Source organism: Prionailurus bengalensis, chromosome C2 (genome assembly GCF_016509475.1).
Source record: "Prionailurus bengalensis isolate Pbe53 chromosome C2, Fcat_Pben_1.1_paternal_pri, whole genome shotgun sequence".
NCBI classification, from domain to species: Eukaryota; Metazoa; Chordata; class Mammalia; order Carnivora; family Felidae; genus Prionailurus; species Prionailurus bengalensis.
The window spans coordinates 57,929,183-57,946,939 of NC_057350.1; the positions used below are offsets into that span (position 1 = coordinate 57,929,183).

The window sequence follows — 17,757 nt, forward strand, 5'->3', positions numbered from 1 at the left end:
CCCTCCTAGTCACACAAAATCTACGGTTTAATAAGACTCTGCCAAGCCTAGCATGAATTCCTCTACAGAAACAGTATTTAGCAACTTAACCAAATTTCCAAAGCAGTATTTTTAAAAGTAAGAAAATTCTCCGTGTATATCAGAATCACCAGGGGTGCTCTTTGAAAAAGCAGATTTCTGGGATGTATCCCAGACCTAACATCAGAACTTCTAACGCTTCCTTGCAGGAATTTGCATTTTTTCCCCAGGAACCTGCACTCTAAAATCTGAAAACTACTACTTTAGAAGGACACTTGATCCAAAATTTTATGGGACCATGGAGGTAACTATTCTTAAAAACAGCCCACTTTCCCCTATAGGTTTTCCCTAGTCATCTCACCCCATAATCATCTCTCTCCTTTGAATTCATTTAATTATCATCACTTATTCTGGTACGTTATCCTTTACTACCTTCTGTCATAATTTAACTTCTAATCCTTGTAATAACTATATCTTCTAACCAGATTATAAGCTTCTCAAAGGCAGAGACTCAGACTTGTTAGTTTTCTACAGTGACTTGCCAGGATTAGTGCTTCATAAATTGATTAAGTGAAGTAAATATGAATAGGTTTATATCCCAGCGTACAAAGATTGATACGAGGCTGCTCTGTAGGAAGAATGATAGAGCGACAGAACACTAAAAATGACATAGGCCTTGGGGACAACCTAATCCAATTCCCCAAACTTACAGATGGGGAACCTCAAGTAAAATAATGACCCTGCCTAAAGTTGAGGGTGACAGACTTTTTCCATAAAGGGCCACACAGTAAACATTTTATTTAGGCTCTGTGGTCTAATGGTCCTATCATGAATATTCATCGCTGCATGGTAGCACAAAAGAATAAGTGGACAAATAATCATGGCTGTGCTCCAATAAAACTTTATTTACAAAAATAGGTGGTAGGTCAGATTTAGCAGCAAGCTATATATAGTATGCCAAGCCCTGGCTAAAGTCATATAATGAGTTAGCAGTATAGCTAGGATTAGAAATCAAGTCACTTAATTCCTAGCAAGTGCTCTTTCCACAGAGGAGTAGGAAACTATAGAACGAGAAAGAGCTTTTTCAATTAAAAGAGGGGCTTGAAACGAGGAAGAGATCAAAATATGTCTGGGTATGTTGTACTTCTAAGATGGTTTCTGATGACCCTTAGTCATTTACACAAACAACTGGGAGCTGAATTCTGAAACTGGCCAATTTCAAGTAGACCCATCAATTGGTAAGGGTATGGAGTAGACTGAATATTTTCTACACACCTGCCTATGAAAGCATACAATTTGGTCCCTTTTTGACTGAGGAGAAAATCCTATAGATAGGTAATGGAAAATACTTCCATGATTCATTTCTTGAAATTATTGTGGCCTTGTGAATACAGTTCCACAGTGCACAGTCCAATGACTAAAAGTTTCAAGTAATTACCAGAGGAAAATGGGGGCAGAGATAGGATAGGTTATCTAAGAAGTTAAAACCTCACTTCCTAATCCAAGATGCTCTTTAATAATGAAAGTGACCCTACTATTAAAGATTAAGTAACCAAAGCCCTGAGGTTATTTCATATTCTGGGCTTTCTGAGAACTGTGAGGTCCATCCAGAACTCTCTGTTCTATTTTTTACTTCCACCCCTAAGGTGTTCCTCATGTCATTACTTCACCTTCACAAAGTAGATGATTAACAAATATTTGTTGACTGACGGATTAATAGATGAATGAGTAAATAAATGAATGAAAGAACCAAATGCTATTAGAAAGTTCCTTGGTTTGTGGTTGTAAAAATAAACCAGAATTGGCACATTCTGCAAGAGGAAGTCTAATACTTTTTTAAGTTACCCCTCAGTGCAACTAATAGTGCCTTCACATAGTAAATGTCAATAAAAGTTTCACAAATGAATTAAAGCATTCGATGTAAGCCATTTAAATTACATGTCAAAGTACAAAATCATATTGCTTGTCACAAAAAAAAAAATGGTATCCAAGTACAGAATTTATTTACCAATACACTAGCATGGAATTTTTTGTAATTAGCTTCAGTTCCATACTGTTAGAAGAGATTGGTAAAATCTTTGAGAGAAGAAAGCTGCTGTTAAGAAATGAGGGAACTCGGGCACAGGTTTAATTTGCACCTTCTCTCAGAAACAACTATGCAGGCAGCATCTGCAGAAGCAGCAGCCCTAGATGCCCCCGAAGAGGTGGGGCTAGGACTATAGAAGAGAAGTCACCGAGACAAATTCAAGCTTCTAAAAGCCAACCTGGCTTCTTCACTGCCTTGGCAACGGCCGTGGGTCGGGTGTTCATCATGCCTCAACTGTATTTTGACAAGGCTCTACTCCCTCTGACCCACCCTCCACAAAGGAGCTAGAATGATCTTTCTAAAACAAACCTAACCTGTCATGCTCCTACTTAAAGCTGTGCTCCCTAGTCCCCCAGCAAGATGCTGGCCCTTGGTATCTGACTCCCTGTCTTCTGTCTCGCTTCACGTCTACCACTCACCGACCACTTGCCATTTCTTGGAGGCATCAGACTTTCTCAAACACTCCTCCTTTTGCCTACAATGCCCCTTCCCCTCTTCACTACCTGGCCTAGCTATAAGTATTACCTCTTCTTAGAAGACTTAGCTGACTTCCTCAAGCAGAAAGAAAACACATTTAATTCCATTTAGGTAACATTCGATACTTACAAAAATTATCCCATCAAACTGTAGGCTGTCTAGATATCTATGTCCTTCACTAGACTCCGTGCTCCCTGAACGCAGAAACTCTCGCTTCTCACATGATTTCTAGTGTCTCTGTGGTGCCTGGCCCCTGGAAGGTGGTCAGTGGTTGTGGACTTCACAATGCAGTTGTTTGGTCTGCCCCCCAGAGCAGGGGTTCTAGAGGCCAATTCACCCCCTTCCGTCTCTGAATGAACAAGCAATTGGAGTTTGGGAGACAAAAATTAAGAAGCTATAGCCAGGGCTCAGAATTAATAAATCCAGTTACCAGTTCAAAGCCTGTGACCAGAGTAGCAAGTTTCACTCAGGAAAGAAAGAGCTCCTCAGGCCATGATTAGCACCACCCAGCATAATTCTAGAAGCATTCGCCACCCACATCCCCATGAGAATTACAAGGAAAGCTAGAGGAGGAGGTCCTACTCAGATCCCTGGCTTCCTGCAAACACACTTTCCTCCAGACTATACCATACTTCTCTGTCTTGCTGGTAGACTCTCAGCACTCCTTGCCCATCACTACCCCTCCCCCACCCCTGCTCCATGAGGAGCCTCCCCAAACTCTAAGTGATGCCTGCATCCTAAGTTTTTACCCACAGTCAGCATTCTCGTTCCCATAGAACATACACCCAGCTCCAGGCCTTGACACTTTCTTTTAGTGTCCCTACCTGGGAACCTGCCCCGAGGGCTAGATGTGCTCATAGGCAGGGATGTTTTTCAACCCACAGAAGTCAATTGCCTGACAAGAGGTAAGAGATTTATACCACATCAATCTCACTGCATCTGGGGCCCATGATCCCCTGGATTTCCCACATCAGAAATTATTGGGTATATAATACAAGTGAATTCACATGTTTCACTCTGAGTCCCTCTGTCTTCATAAACCTGTTGCATTTCAGCTTTCTTTGTGATTGATTTTTTCCCCCATTTTCACATATTACTTGAAGCAAAGCTGAGAGTATTAAAGCCCTTGGATGAATTTGCTGCCTAGGCAGAGATGAAGCCAACTTAGAAGTCCTAAAACAACAAACTCTTGGCCACTGAACTTCTGGATAGTCCTGCAGAAGAGACTAGAGAAAAATCTCACTAATCATCATTGACAGTGAACTGACTGGCCCTCTTTAAAAATGGGAAAGAAATGATTGGCACGAACTAACTTTGCGTCTCAGTGGCTCTCTGGAGAATTAAAAACGGAAGCCTCAGACAACAATTTTCTTTGAAGATGACCTTTCATATTAAATGAATAGCTGAAGAGCTAGTCTCAAAGGGAAAGAAAATGAATAATCTGTGAGGGCAAGTGCTCACTCCTGAGTATACAATAACAAAGAGACTAAAATATGATGGTAAACATTGCAGAATGTTGCATGACCAATTAAGTGTATTTTCATTTTCATGGTAACATTTATTGAGAGCCTACTATGAATCCAACAATGGGAAACCTGCTCTTTGATTAAAAACAAAACAAAACAAACAAAAAAAAATGATCAACAGAATTTAAATCAGGTGTTTTCTCACATTAGCAGACATGAGAATTACATGAAGCATGAAGGGCCTTTAAAACACAGATTGTTGGGGTCCACTCCCGATGTTTTTGCTTTAGTATGTCTGGATGAGCACATTAGAGTATACATTTCTTTTTTTCTTAATTTTAATTCAAGTTAGTTAACATACAGTGTAGTATTGGTTTCAGGAGTAGAACCCAGTGATTCATTACTTATATATAATATCCAGTGCTCATCCCAACAAGTGCCCTCCTTAATGCCCATCACCCATTTAGCCCATCCGCCCACCCACCTCCCCTCCATCAACCCTCCGTTTGTTCTCTGTATTTAAGAGTCTCTTATGGTTTTCCTCCTTCTCTGTTTTTATCTTATTTTTCCTTCCCTTCCCCTATGTTCATCTGTTGTGTTTCTTAAATTCCACATAGGAGTGAAATCATATGGTATTTGTCTTTCTCTAACTGACTTATTTTGCTTAAGATAATACACTCTAGTTCCATCCACGTTGTTGCAAATGAGAAGATTTCATTCTTTTTCATCGCCAAGTACTATTCCATTGAGTGTGTGTGTGTGTGTGTGTGTGTGTGTGTGTGTGTACCACATACCACATATATATACGTTTCTGACAAGGTCCTGGGTAGTGCTGCTGGTTTGGAGAACTGCACTTTGAGATCCACTGAAAGATGAGACACACACACATTCTTGGAACAGATTAAAAAGTGGGGGAGGTGCATTCCTAACCACATGCAAGCCGATAAAGATGTATACGTTCTGAAATGATTATCTGCTGAGCTGATTCCTCCAGCCATGCTGCCATCCCACCTACACTTTGAGCTTTGGGGATGATATGGCCAGAAAGCAGTGTGCTTGCAATGTGGATACTGTTGACACTGGGTTTGCCAATGGGTTTCTTCTCCAGGGGCACCTCTGTCCCCTGACAATTTCCTTCAGTCTCATCCTCAGACCAGTTACAAACTTCAGAACATGAATGTCATGGACACTAACTATTAAAAAGCTAGGAATGTTATTATATAAAGTAGCCATGAAGCAGTTTCATTTTTCTCAAGAAAATATGTGACTATTATCCCCACATTAAGTTCTTGCTCTTTTCTAAAATTTCATCATCTCGTTTTAAGACTTTACCCCTCTGGGCTGAAAGTCAGTGCAGAAAAGAGCTGTGGTAACCTTTGATTTAGTCTAATAAAACAATAACAACACACTCAGTGGGTGGTTAAATCTGATAATATTTTGAGCTGAATTTTCTGTAGTAATTCAATTAAAAATCCCATGGCCAGCCAACAGAAAGCATACAGATCACCAAAGTTTTATAGTATTACATGCTTGGTCTTAAAATAGCCTATATTAATTTGGTGTCTTTATTTATTAAGCTAAATAGTTCAAGTAGAGTTTCTCCTAAATATAATTTAGGATAACCATTTATATCTGTACTGTTTAAAAACTTCAGCTGGCTCACATCATTATGGTGCTTAGAATCCCAATTAAAGTGGGAGAAACACTAATCAGAGAGTATATTACAGAAGCTGTATTAATATGACCGCAACAGTATCACTGTTTATTAAAGTTTCTGGGGAATCAACTCATGCTGGCTCCTCTATGTCCTTCTTCAATCAGCAAGGCCACAGGAAAAGTAATATTGCCACTCAAAGCAAGTTGAAGCCATTCAGAATCACTAAATCGTTTGGTCACATCTATTCCTGCCAGGGTTCCTAGCCAAAGAGTCAATGGTCCTGGGCTCAAGAGACCCATGGTCCATGCCTTCTCTAATGAAAGCCTTGGAACATTCCAGAAAACTTTAGCACTTCCTTTTTTAACCATGAATTGCACATAACTCTTCCAAATTCTTAGTCTATAATTTCTCATAAAACTCTTTGAGACCTTCTGGTGAAGATATATGGCAAGAGTTATTGGAGTTTAAATTGTTATCCTTCAATGTTATATGCACTGGATCATAACTCTATGGCTGTGGTTCCCTCATAAAACTAAACCACGAAGCCATTCTTTTCATTTCAAGCTTAACAGCACACAGGCCCATGGGTGAAGCAATATCAACACTCGAGTAATTTCTCAAAACCAAATCTCTTCTGCAAAAACAGGGTTGCAAATCAGTGGTGTATTATCTCCCCTCTGAACCTGTGAAGTCTGTAGTTGTCAGCCCACCCAGGTGGAATGATGAGGATAATGTTCACGCGTAGAAATCGGATGGGACTAAGAACTGTCTATAACTATAGAACTTCGATTTAGTTCCAGTTCCACCACTCCGTCGTCCTAGACAAGTCACCAAGTCAGGTAATTGTTCTGGGGGGAAAGGTGAGACCTCAGGTTTACCGACAAATTTTTTAGCCCAGGTTCACAGAATTCGTTTAATAAAAATTACTGGCTCATGACACTCATCGTTGTCCATAACTGTCATCATTGCTCCATTCGTGGCCTTCTTTTTTATTCGTTGTCTTCAATGTTCATTTTTAACATATATACTCTTAGGTGTATACCTGATAAAAGGTCATGCAAAATGTGCATTAGAAATATGTGTATGTAGGGGCACCTGGGGGGCTCAGTCGGTTGGGCGTCTGACTTCGGCTCAGGTCACGATCTCACCATTCATGAGTTCAAGCCCTGCATCGGGCTCTGTGCTGACAGCTCAGAGCCTGGAGCCTGCTTTGGATTCTGTGTCTCCCTCTCTTTCTGCCCCTTCCCCTCTCACACTCTGTCTCTGTCTCTCAAAAATAAACAAACATTTAAAAAAGAGAGAGAGAGAAAAATATGTGTATATTTACAGAGACGCTATATACAATACAAAAAGCCTGGAAAACAATCCAACGTCCACGGTCAGGATAATGTGGTAGACTCCCATAATGCAATAGTAAACTACAGCTACATTTGGTAATATAGAGTCATTGTTTCTGAGTCTCTCTTTTGCCCTCTTAAATGGAGACAAGAATTATCTGTTTCTGAAGATTAATGTAAAAACCCTTTGAAAATTATAACTAATAAATGTTAATTATTTTCCTCCTATATTCTCTATTCTCTGGCCCTATAAGAATAATCTGGAAGCACCATAGTGAAAAAGAGGAAAACAATAGAATCAGGATGATACAAATTTGGAGTTCCACTGCTGGAGTTCAACCCTCTAATCTAGCAATTATTTCCTGTGTGGACTCAGGTAAGTTAATTTACCTCTCTAAACCTCAATCTTCTCTCATGCTAAGTGGAAACAAAATTAGTACCTACTTAAGAGGGTTTCAGTGAGCTAATCCAAGTACTTACTAGCACACTAGAACACATGAGAACACCATAACAAGTGTTCGCACCATCAATAACTATTACATTAACAGGAAGCCCATAACACTTGTCAAACAGACATATCTGCTTTCCCGTCCTCACCTCACTCCCACTCACTCTCCTAATACAACACATGCACACGTGCACATTCACGCACACATATATTTTCTTTGCTTTTGCCCATTCTTCAGCTCCTCATATGTAGCTTAACACCGAGGATGATAAACACAATAATTAGGCCCAGAGTTCCTGTCTTGGACATCAGGGCAGAAATGGGAACAATTTTATCAGATTATAGTCCCGTTAAATATAAAATTTCTTGCAGAGTGCCTGTGTGGCTCAGTTGATCGAGTGTCCGACTTCGGCTCGGATCATGATCTCGTGGTTCATGGGTTTGGCCCCATGTCGGGCTCTGGGCTGAGAGCTCTGAGCCTGGAGCCTGCGTCAGATCCTGTGTCTCCTCTCTCTCTCTGCCTCTCCCCCGCTCATACTCTGTCTCTCTCTGTCTCTCAAAAATGAAAATGTATAAAAAATTTTTTTAATTCTTCACAAAAGAATTTTGCTCAGAATTTCCGTTAAAAGCAAAGTTGATTTGCATTTTACTTAAAAGACCCGCAAATGGGGAAAGGCAACCATTTTCACAATTCACATAGAGTACTAAAAAAGTGTGGGAATAATTCTTTAAATGTAGCACAACCTAACTGGAGTAAAAATGATTAAACAATGTATTTGAAACATAAACATTTTGAAGGACATACTTCATAGTTGTTGATTTGTTAAACTGGGTCTGGGCAGGTCATGATGGAAGATGCTGGGACCTGACACTAGACCAGCCACCAGGGAGTATGGCCCAGCTGCAGGTGCTGGGAGAATGTCCAGTCTGGCAGGCAGAACAAAGTAGCTAAAAAATATGGCAGTACATAAGAGCCGATAATGCAGCTAGGAAATTGGCATCAGGAGGCAAACATGAAATAGCGGAAGTTCACTCAATATGAAAGCACAGCATGGTGCCAAGGAATTCAGAAGCAAAACAGGTCCCAAGACTCAGGCAGGCAGCATCAGACAGCCTAATCTGTGACGGTGGAGCTTCAGTCAGCCAATGGTGCCAGGGTTGCGCCCTGGTGGCCGAGAGGGAGGAGGGATGGCAAGTTCTGGGAGGACCTGGGAAAGCTTGGCAAATTCCTGAGACAGGAACCAGTACAAGAAGTGCACTGAACCCAAAAGAAAAAGAGACATAGATGATTCTGGAAATATGGCGGAAGGCAAAGGCAGACTAGACGCCGAACTAACTTGATGCTGAGGAACAAATGTGTTGAGTTAGAGTTCCTTAAATGCCCCCCATCCCAGGTCTCAAATTCTGGCCACAGAGAGCCTAGAAGGCTCGGGGAACAATCTGTGCTCATGATGGTGGGTGCGGGTGCAGCGGAAACTGGAGAGCAGGAAGGACCAATCTTAAGACTGGCAAAACCAGGCCAGCAGTCCCAAAACTGCAATCGCTATAATTACCCTGAAACTTCACAAACAAATAGCAGCACTCTTATTTAAACCAAATCCCGGCACAACCACCACAAACATAATTAGGAAAGTCCATGTGAGTTTGTTTTAATGAACTTGACCTATAGTAAAAAGATAAGCCACTCATCATCAGGGAAATGCAAATCAGAACCACAGTGAGCTATCTCCTCACACCTGTCAGAATGGCTAGTATCAAGAAGACAAGGAATAACAAGTGTTGGCATGTGGAGAAAAGGGAACCCTTGTGTACTGTTGTAATTTAAATTAGTGCAGCCGCTTTGGAAAAAGTATGAAGGTTCCTCAAAACCTTAAACATAGAAACGCCATATGACCCAGCAATTTCACTACTGGATATGTACCTGGAGAAAATGAAAATTATGAATTTAAAAAGATATGTGCACCCCTTTGTCTGTCTACTCAGCATTATTTATGGTAGCCAAGAAATGGAAACAACCTCAGTATCCATCAATGGAAGAATTGAAGAAGAAGATGCACTATATATGATATGTGGTATGTGGAATATCACTCAGCCATAAAAAAGAATGAAATCTTACCACTTGTGACAACATGGAAGGACCTTAAAAGTATTATGCTAAGTAAAATAAATCATAAAAAGGCAAATAGAGCATGACTTCACTTAACGTGGAATCTAAAAAGCAAAACAAACAAACAAAAAGCAAAACCCAGACTTATCGATACAGAGAACAGATAGGTGCTTGCTAGAGGGATGGGGTTAGGGTGGTGGAACAAAATAGATAAAGGGGATCAAGAAGCACAAACTTCCAGTTATAAAATCAGTAAGCCATGGGGATGCAATGTACAGCATGGGGAATGTAGTCAGCCATATTAATTTGGTATGGTGGCATACACACAGATGTCTGCCATAGCCATAGCCCAATTCATTTAGAAGAGTCACCACAAAACCATTTGTGGAAGTCAAGAGTCTCCTCTTTGGGGTGTAAACATTCCTGAGATGGAGAAAGAGTACTTTCCTAAGCCAAACATGCCCTGTTTCTGCTGTGGCAGCCTATCCCTTACAAGTGCAATGACCCCTGGCAGCCTGGACCTCTAGACTATGCAGATGCAACCCATCAACAACTTCATGGTCAATGTCATCAGGTCCTAATAAGTGAGGGATCTTTAGCTGAATAGGTATTCATGAGCAACTGCTCCTGGAATGCTCCAAAGCCTGATAATTAACAGCTGTGCACTGCAATTAATTTGTATTTATGCCTTAAATATTCAGGCAAGATATTATTTCTTGTGTATGGCAGATTCATATTTCATGCTGACTCCCAAAGCAGCAATAAGAAAAACAACATCAATTTTGTTTTTGTTTTTATTTTCTTAATTCAACTGTGCTGCCATTTGTATCTCAAAACACTGTTGCCTTGTATTCAGTGAGCAAATTCCAAAGCCCATTCAGGGGGGTCATGGGGGGAAACTGGCAAAGGCACCCAAGACTTTCCCCAGGCTTTCACAAACCCTTAGAGAGTGAGTACCAGAAGGGACAATCTAAATTAAGGCGATGACACTGAAGTCTCGGCAGTCTTAATTCACGAACTCCATGTTCCCCGTGGGCATGTTACTTCATTCAGCAATTGTTAATTGAATGTCCACCATGCACATGGTACCATTGAAAGGTTTGCAAAATGAAGAGATTAGATAGTATTTTTCCAGCTTTATGATTTTACAAGTTAGCAAATCTAGAAAACACAGACCACGCCTTCAAAGAGTTTACATCTCTGAAGGTGAGATCAGATTACACAAAGAAAAAATCCTAATACAAGGCAGGATCAATAAATGCCAAATATAAGAGACAGGTGTTATAAGACCATAGAGGAGACAGTGCTTTGAATGCCAGGTTGAGGAACTCTGTGGCAGTGGTTCTCAAACTCCAGCATGCATCAGAGATCAGTGGGCCCTACCACCAGAGTTTCTAACTCAGTAGGTCTGGAGTTGGGCCCCAAATTTGCATTTCACACAACTTTTCAAGTAATGCTAATGTTGCTGGCACAAGAACCACACCTCGAGACCCAGTGCTCCATGGGAAGCCATCAAAGTTGACTGCACAGGAGAAAACCATGATGGAAGCAGTGTTTGGAGATGGTTAATCTAGAGATAACAGGTAGGACCACTAAAAGGAGGTCAATAGATCTACAACAGGCCCCGGGAGGGCAACGGTCAAGGCCAGAGGACTTGGATTTCAAAGAAGAATCAGCTTGACCAGCACAAAATTGACTTGACTAGCATATTGGCTATTTGGTGACTTTAGTTCAAAAGGATTCCTGATGCACAGAATGGAACACTGAATGGGGATAATTTAGCAATGCTGTGTCCTCATCACTGAAGACATGGTGAAGAATCCCTTGGAAACCACATCTAGCCTTACTCTGGAGCTGTCCAGATTGCCCAGGCATGAGAATTTCAGAAGCCTCTATTCCTATTTCTCTCAAGTTTCTCACAGTACTTGAAATCCCACCATTCGAGTCACTACTTTAGATTAAGGTGCTGACACCCTAAAGCCTCTTAAAATTATTGTGTATCATCCCGCACCTCAATTACAAACTCTTGTGCCTCTGTCACTCCCAGGGGACCAAAGTGGTTTTTCTCTTGAAACCCCAACTTTGAAAACTCAGCTCTCTTTCACAGTGAGTCATTTGGATCCTCACACATTCCAGCCAGTAATTTAAGACATAAGAAGCTACATGGAGTGGAATTTTGGAACAGGAGTTATATGCCTGTCAGCAAATTGCAGGTATGCGGTGGTTACCAAGCTGCCTTTCTCGCTTCCCTTCAAAGTGTGTTTGCTTTACTGTCTCAGATTAGCCAGCCAAGGCCGCTTAGCGCCCACCCCACACCATCCACCTCTTTTTTTCAGCCTCCCCAGGCCAAATGGCCCAACAGCGGTAGCTACTTGACTCCCATCTGCCCTTTCCCACACCTCAAAGCCACAGGCCATTCCTAACCTCTGTCAGATGGTTACAGAGTTTAGGCTCAATAAAAGGGGAGTCTATGTGAAGTCACACTGAGCTTCTTTTCCCCAAGACCTGGCCCTCCTTGCTCTGCTCAACCAGTCTGCTAAATCACTACTTAGGCCAAAGTCTCTATCTCTATTTCTTGTGGACATGGGGCCCACCGACTTGTCCTTGTCACTTTGTCAGTCCAGTTCCTATCCCAACCCTTTCTTAAACATTCCTGAGTGAATTTACAACTATCCATAATTCACCCACCTTTTTCCAAAAACAATGAACAAGCTCAAATCCCTGAAACAGCGGTCTTTGCTATTTATTGTCCAAAGTCCAAATCATCCACAGTTCCAGAGCTCCACAGTTCCATGTGGAAGTGATTCCAGGCAGATTCCCTAGCCCTCCTCTACCTGCTCCTCCCCAGTTTGCTCAGGTAACAGCAAAGTCTTACTCCTCTCTACCTAGGTTAAGGTTTCTCTGACCTTTACCCAAGAACTAATGCCCCAAGAAGGAAGGAAGAGAGTTCTAGTCTGTACCCAGGTCAGCAGGTTTAAGGGCTTGCTTCTTTGTTTGGCTGGCATTTACTAAGTGTCAGGCCATGGGCTAGATGCTGAGGACATGGAGATGATTTAAAAATAAACAGAGGTGCCTGGGTGGCTCAGTCAGTTAAGCAGCTCTTGATCTCAGCTCAGGTCATGCATGATCTCACGGTTAATGAGATCGAGCCCCAAGTAAGGCTCTGTGCTCCTGCACAGAGCCTTCTTGGAATTCTGCCTCTCCATCTCTCTGCTCCTCCCCCACTTATTCTCTCTCTCTCTTTCTCTCTCAAAATAAATAAATAAATTTTAAAAATAAACAATAAGCATAGTTCCTACTTTTATGGAGCTTTAATTCTAATGGTCAGGTGCCACTGACCTGACTTCCTAAATTTGGATAAAAGACCAGAAAATTAATGTGAAGTGAGAATCCTATTTGGAAATAGGTCAGAGGGGTTTTTTTTATTAATATAATCAACGTGTATCTCAGCGTGTGAGAAGTCTGCTTGAAAATTACTTTAAAAAAGAAAAAGGACTTACACCTGTTGCAGTCTGTTTGATGACCCAGACAGAAAAGCGTTTCTAAAGATTTTGTCACAGTGTAACGCAATCTCCCTTGATTGTTGCCCCAGGTGCCTTTCCCTCATTGAAATCTATCATTAAAAGAGGATCCTACATGTCAGATTAAATGGGGAGAAGAATAAAAGAAGGTCCTTTTCCCACCTTCCGGAGTTGGCATCAGTAAAAAAAAATGTATTCGTGAAATTTTGTTTCTAATACAAACATCAACTTTTCACCTAGCAGCAAAGTTCTTTTTTGCACTTTCTTGCTAACTTGTTTCTGATTATAAAAGCAATACATGCTTATTATAGGAAATTTGGAAAATATAAACAAGTATAAAGACAAGACAACACCTGCAATCTCACTGACAAGCAATAATCACTTTTGATATTTTGGTTTATTTCCTCCCAGTGTTCTTTATTTTTCTATTCACCTAAGTGTTCACACACATTTTGCATACTTCTGATCATGCCATATGTATGTAATTTTGTATTCTTTTTATTCTCACCATTAGACAAAAAAAAAGTCCTTGTGTAATTATTATTTGAAAACATCAGCAAGGCTAAATCTTCATTCTTATAATGAGTTTATTTCTCCCATTAATCGAAGTCCCAATCTACTGTGTGAGAGACCTACTTCTCATTTACTCTAAACTTGACCTTGAGATCACACCAAAGAAAAAAGAAAAAAAGGAGTAGAAAAGTATTGACAATAAAATCTCTTAAATGAATTGAGGAAACTCTGCAAACCACACCTTCCTCTCTAAAGAGAATTCCAGCAAACTTGAGAGACATGAAGGTGGTGTCCAATTCTCTCTTCAGACCTAACAGGTAGGTTTTTAAGATTTCACGTTAGAGTCCAGTCTCCTGGCTATTGACCCTCATCCTAGAAGCATGAAAGGCATTTTTTTTTTTTTAAGTAAAGTTCAGAATTCCAGTTTTCAAGCTTGAGATAACCTGGCTTGGTTATTCTCAAAAAAAAAAAAAAAAAATCAAGGATTTTTATTAAATTGACATGAACTTGATATGAACCAATGTGTGATATACTTTCTATAAAAGAGAAAAAAATGTTAAAAATCTAATACATTTTATTTTATATGGAGCTTGCAAGTGATATATCATTTTCTCTTGCTTAATTTTAAAATATATCTTAATTTTTAAGTAACTATTATTTTGAACATAGCTTTGTTGATTTGATCATAAAAGTAGCCCAAAATCATTCCAACCTCTTTCTTTTGTATTTTATCCTCTGAATGACCCTATGAGGTGAGCGAGTAGGCAGAGGAATATTGCCTTACTGGCTTCACAGATCAGGTCATTCAGAATCTGGAAATGTTAAATGACTCGTCCAAGGTCACACAGGAAGTCAAAGAACTGGAGTTAGAAATTTTCTTTTAACTCAGTGCACCCTTCTTTTCAGATAATCTATTTTGAGCATCTTTTATAGAAATACGGTTTATCTCTATTCTGTTCAGAAATGTATAGCACTCTACCCAATGCTATCACACAACACATTTTATGAGGAAAACTGACAGTCTCAAGTTGGCTCCAGAGGAAGGTGACCAAGATTGTGAAAACTATAGAAGCCATGTTCCATGACCAATAATGGATGAAGGAACTTGGTATATTTAGCTTGGAAAAAGAAAACCAGAAGGAGATAAGACGGCTCTTTCAGTGTTACAAAGGCTGTCCTAATGGGCAGGTGAGCAGACTTGTTCCATGTTGCTCCAAATATTGGACAAGAACAATGGACAGAACTTCAAAAGAAACAGATTTCTGCACAATGAGAGATTTGTCTTTTGGACCAATGGAACTGTTCAACTGTGGAGAAAACTGCTCTCCCTCTAAGATGGTGAACTCCTCTGTACCAGGAGGCACTGAAGAAAAAGCTGTCAGGGATATTCTGATGACTTTTTTGGTTCCTGCACCTTCAGTCTACTTTTCCTTTGTTTTTCTTGGCTCACTAATGAAATACACAGTGCACAGCACGTGAGCGAAGAGAAGCTACGATGAACCAGGTGCTTCCCAGCTATGTTTCTCAGCTGATTAGAATCTCCGGGGGTGGCTGGCGGCTCCCCATGAATCAGAAGCCACGGAGACCTCAGAGAAGGAGCCTGGGAACTGCCGGTTTTACACGTGCCCCGGGGTGATTGCTGTCCTTGTGGAAGTTTGAGAAAAGTTTTCAAAACATCATTTTATCCGTTCAATTCTCACAACAATCTTGGAGAGCAGATGAGAAACTAATGCTCAGTTATTGAGCAATGCGCCCAAAGTTACACAGCTGTGCAGGGATTCACACTCAGGGAGGTTAGTCTGGAGCCTGGTGGTATCTTACCTACCCTCCATGAGATTCTGAAAGAGAGATACAAGACAAGGAAATGAAGATGGGCTTTATTAGATGTGCATTTGGGGTTTTTAAAAAATAGGTCACGGGGCGCCTGGGTGGTTCAGTCGGTTGAGCAACCGACTTCGGCTCAGGTCATGATCTCACATTTTGGGTCCCAGCCCTGTGTCGGTGCTGACAGCTCAGAGCCTGGAGCCTGCTTTGGATTCTGTGTTTCTCTCTCTGCCCCTCCTCTGCTCGCACTCTTTCTCTGTTTCTCAAAAAATGAAATAAAACATTAAAAAATTTTTTAAAAAATAGGTCATGAGTCGTTGGTATGCACGATAAAATGTGGAGGCATGTAATTGGTGGTGTTCCGATTTAGGCAGGGACTATGTTGAAGTTCGCTTTCTCGTCTTTCATGAACAATTGTGAAAAGAGCGTACTAACCAAATAAGTAATTTCAACATGATTACAAAGAGAACAACATTTTAATACACTTAGCAGAAGCAATTTACATGCATACAATTAATGTGCTAATTTCAGTGATCTTTAGCTATTCATTAAAACAGGCCTGGCAGGTCCTGTACTTGGCAACACTTTGTTAGTCATTTCCTGCTATTACTTTATATACTCGAAAGCAATCAGCCATCTATAATTTAAGACTTTTCACTAATTAAATAGCCCTTTCTCTAATTATGACCAAATTAGAGAGGTTAGTGTGTGGATAAATATGTTTGTATTTGGCACAAGTATTCAAAGAAGGTGATTTCTCAGTGTGGGGCAACAGAAACCAACATGTGATCGACAGTCTTCAACACAGAGTACAGGGAGAATGTTAGAGCGTGCAAGAAAGGCCTTTTGACTTAAAATCTGAGCAATGGAGGAAAAGTATTCTCTTTGAGATGGGCTTTATGTTCAGCCTTGTAAACCAAGCAAAGTCTGGATTTGTTGACCTTCAGGGAATAATACAAGGATCATCTGTTTTTTCAGGCCTTTGCCCAAGAGATGAAATGGAATGAGGGTTCGGAGAAAAAAGAGTTAAAGGTTGTGTTTGCAGGAATGTGTTTGCTGACATTGATCAATGGGTAATTTTGCGATTGTAGGTTTATTCACATAGAGGGTTCAAAAAACAGATCAATAATGAAGCAATGGTGAAGATGCCAAAGAAAAGGTGATTAATGAAAAATATGGTGGAGGTACAATCTGCCACGTAGTATGAATGTGCCTTCATTCAGCACCCTATAAATAAATATGCATCTGATGGAAACAGAACATTCCCTTGGAATGTCGTTACAGCCGGGCAGAATCTCATCAGAGCCCATGCTTCAAAGAGCAGTTCCTCATGTCCACAGAAGCAAGTTTAAATTCTCTTGTGTAAAGTCTCTGTAAGCAGTTCCACTCTTGCATTATGCATGATTCTGACATCTTGTAACACGAGCAGTGTTCTAATAGTGATTTCCAATTTTATTTCCTGGGTTACATTTTAACGATCCTATTTAGGTTAGCATTTTACTTTGGCCACATATCTTGTTACATTTCCTCATATAGCATTTAATTACGGTAGCAGAGCTGTAACCTAGCATTGTATAGATGCACAAGGATTTAGTGTAGTCTTTAAAGAATTTATGGCTTTTAAGCCAGTGCTTTGTTCCATCATTTTCACTGTGCCAATTTCATATGTAATGATGACTGTTAGGCAGGATCCTTGCTCCTTGCACCAGGGAACTGATAGTAAGTAATAATGAGCTGTGCTAAAAGTAAATACCAAAATCTAAGATAGCCAAAGATGACAGTGGGTTGTAGGTCTTTCCTAAGGTGATGACACTCAAGTTCTTAGATAGAAAAACAGGAAGGGTCAACCTTAAGTGAACTTGTGAAGAAGCCAAACACTTCACTCTTCCCCTTCTTGTGTCTCCTTCTGCAGCCTCTTTTTGCAGGAGCCCAGGCTTTCCTCCTTGTTGACGTCGCCCTTAAAAAAGGATTTGAGGGACACCTAGGTGGCTCAGTCTGTTGAGCATCCGACTTCAGCTCAGGTCATGATCTCGAGGTCCATGAGTCGGAGCCCGCATCAGGATCTATGCTGACAGCTCAGAGCCTGGAGCCTGCTTTGGATTCTGAGTCTCCCTCTCTCTCTCTCTGCCCCTCCCCTGCACACACTCTGTCTCTCTCTCTCTCTCTCTCTCTCAAAAATAAATAAACATTAAAAAATATTTTTAATAAAAGGATTTGAAACCAATCCTCAGCACCTGGGTGGTATAATATCAGAAATATCTTCTCTATGTTTCATGTATATCTAAGTGCTATGTATTATTTTG

The 17,757-nt window shown here is 40.6% G+C and overlaps 1 long non-coding RNA gene across 1 annotated transcript; it reads left to right on the plus strand.

Moving 5' to 3' along the window:
- Nucleotides 1-224: 224 nt before the first annotated feature.
- LOC122491417 lies at nucleotides 225-17,527 on the plus strand. Its single transcript, XR_006299353.1, has 3 exons — nucleotides 225-322; nucleotides 7,296-7,417; nucleotides 17,367-17,527. It is a non-coding gene; the product is annotated as an uncharacterized LOC122491417 (long non-coding RNA).
- The last annotated feature ends 230 nt before the right edge of the window (nucleotides 17,528-17,757 follow it).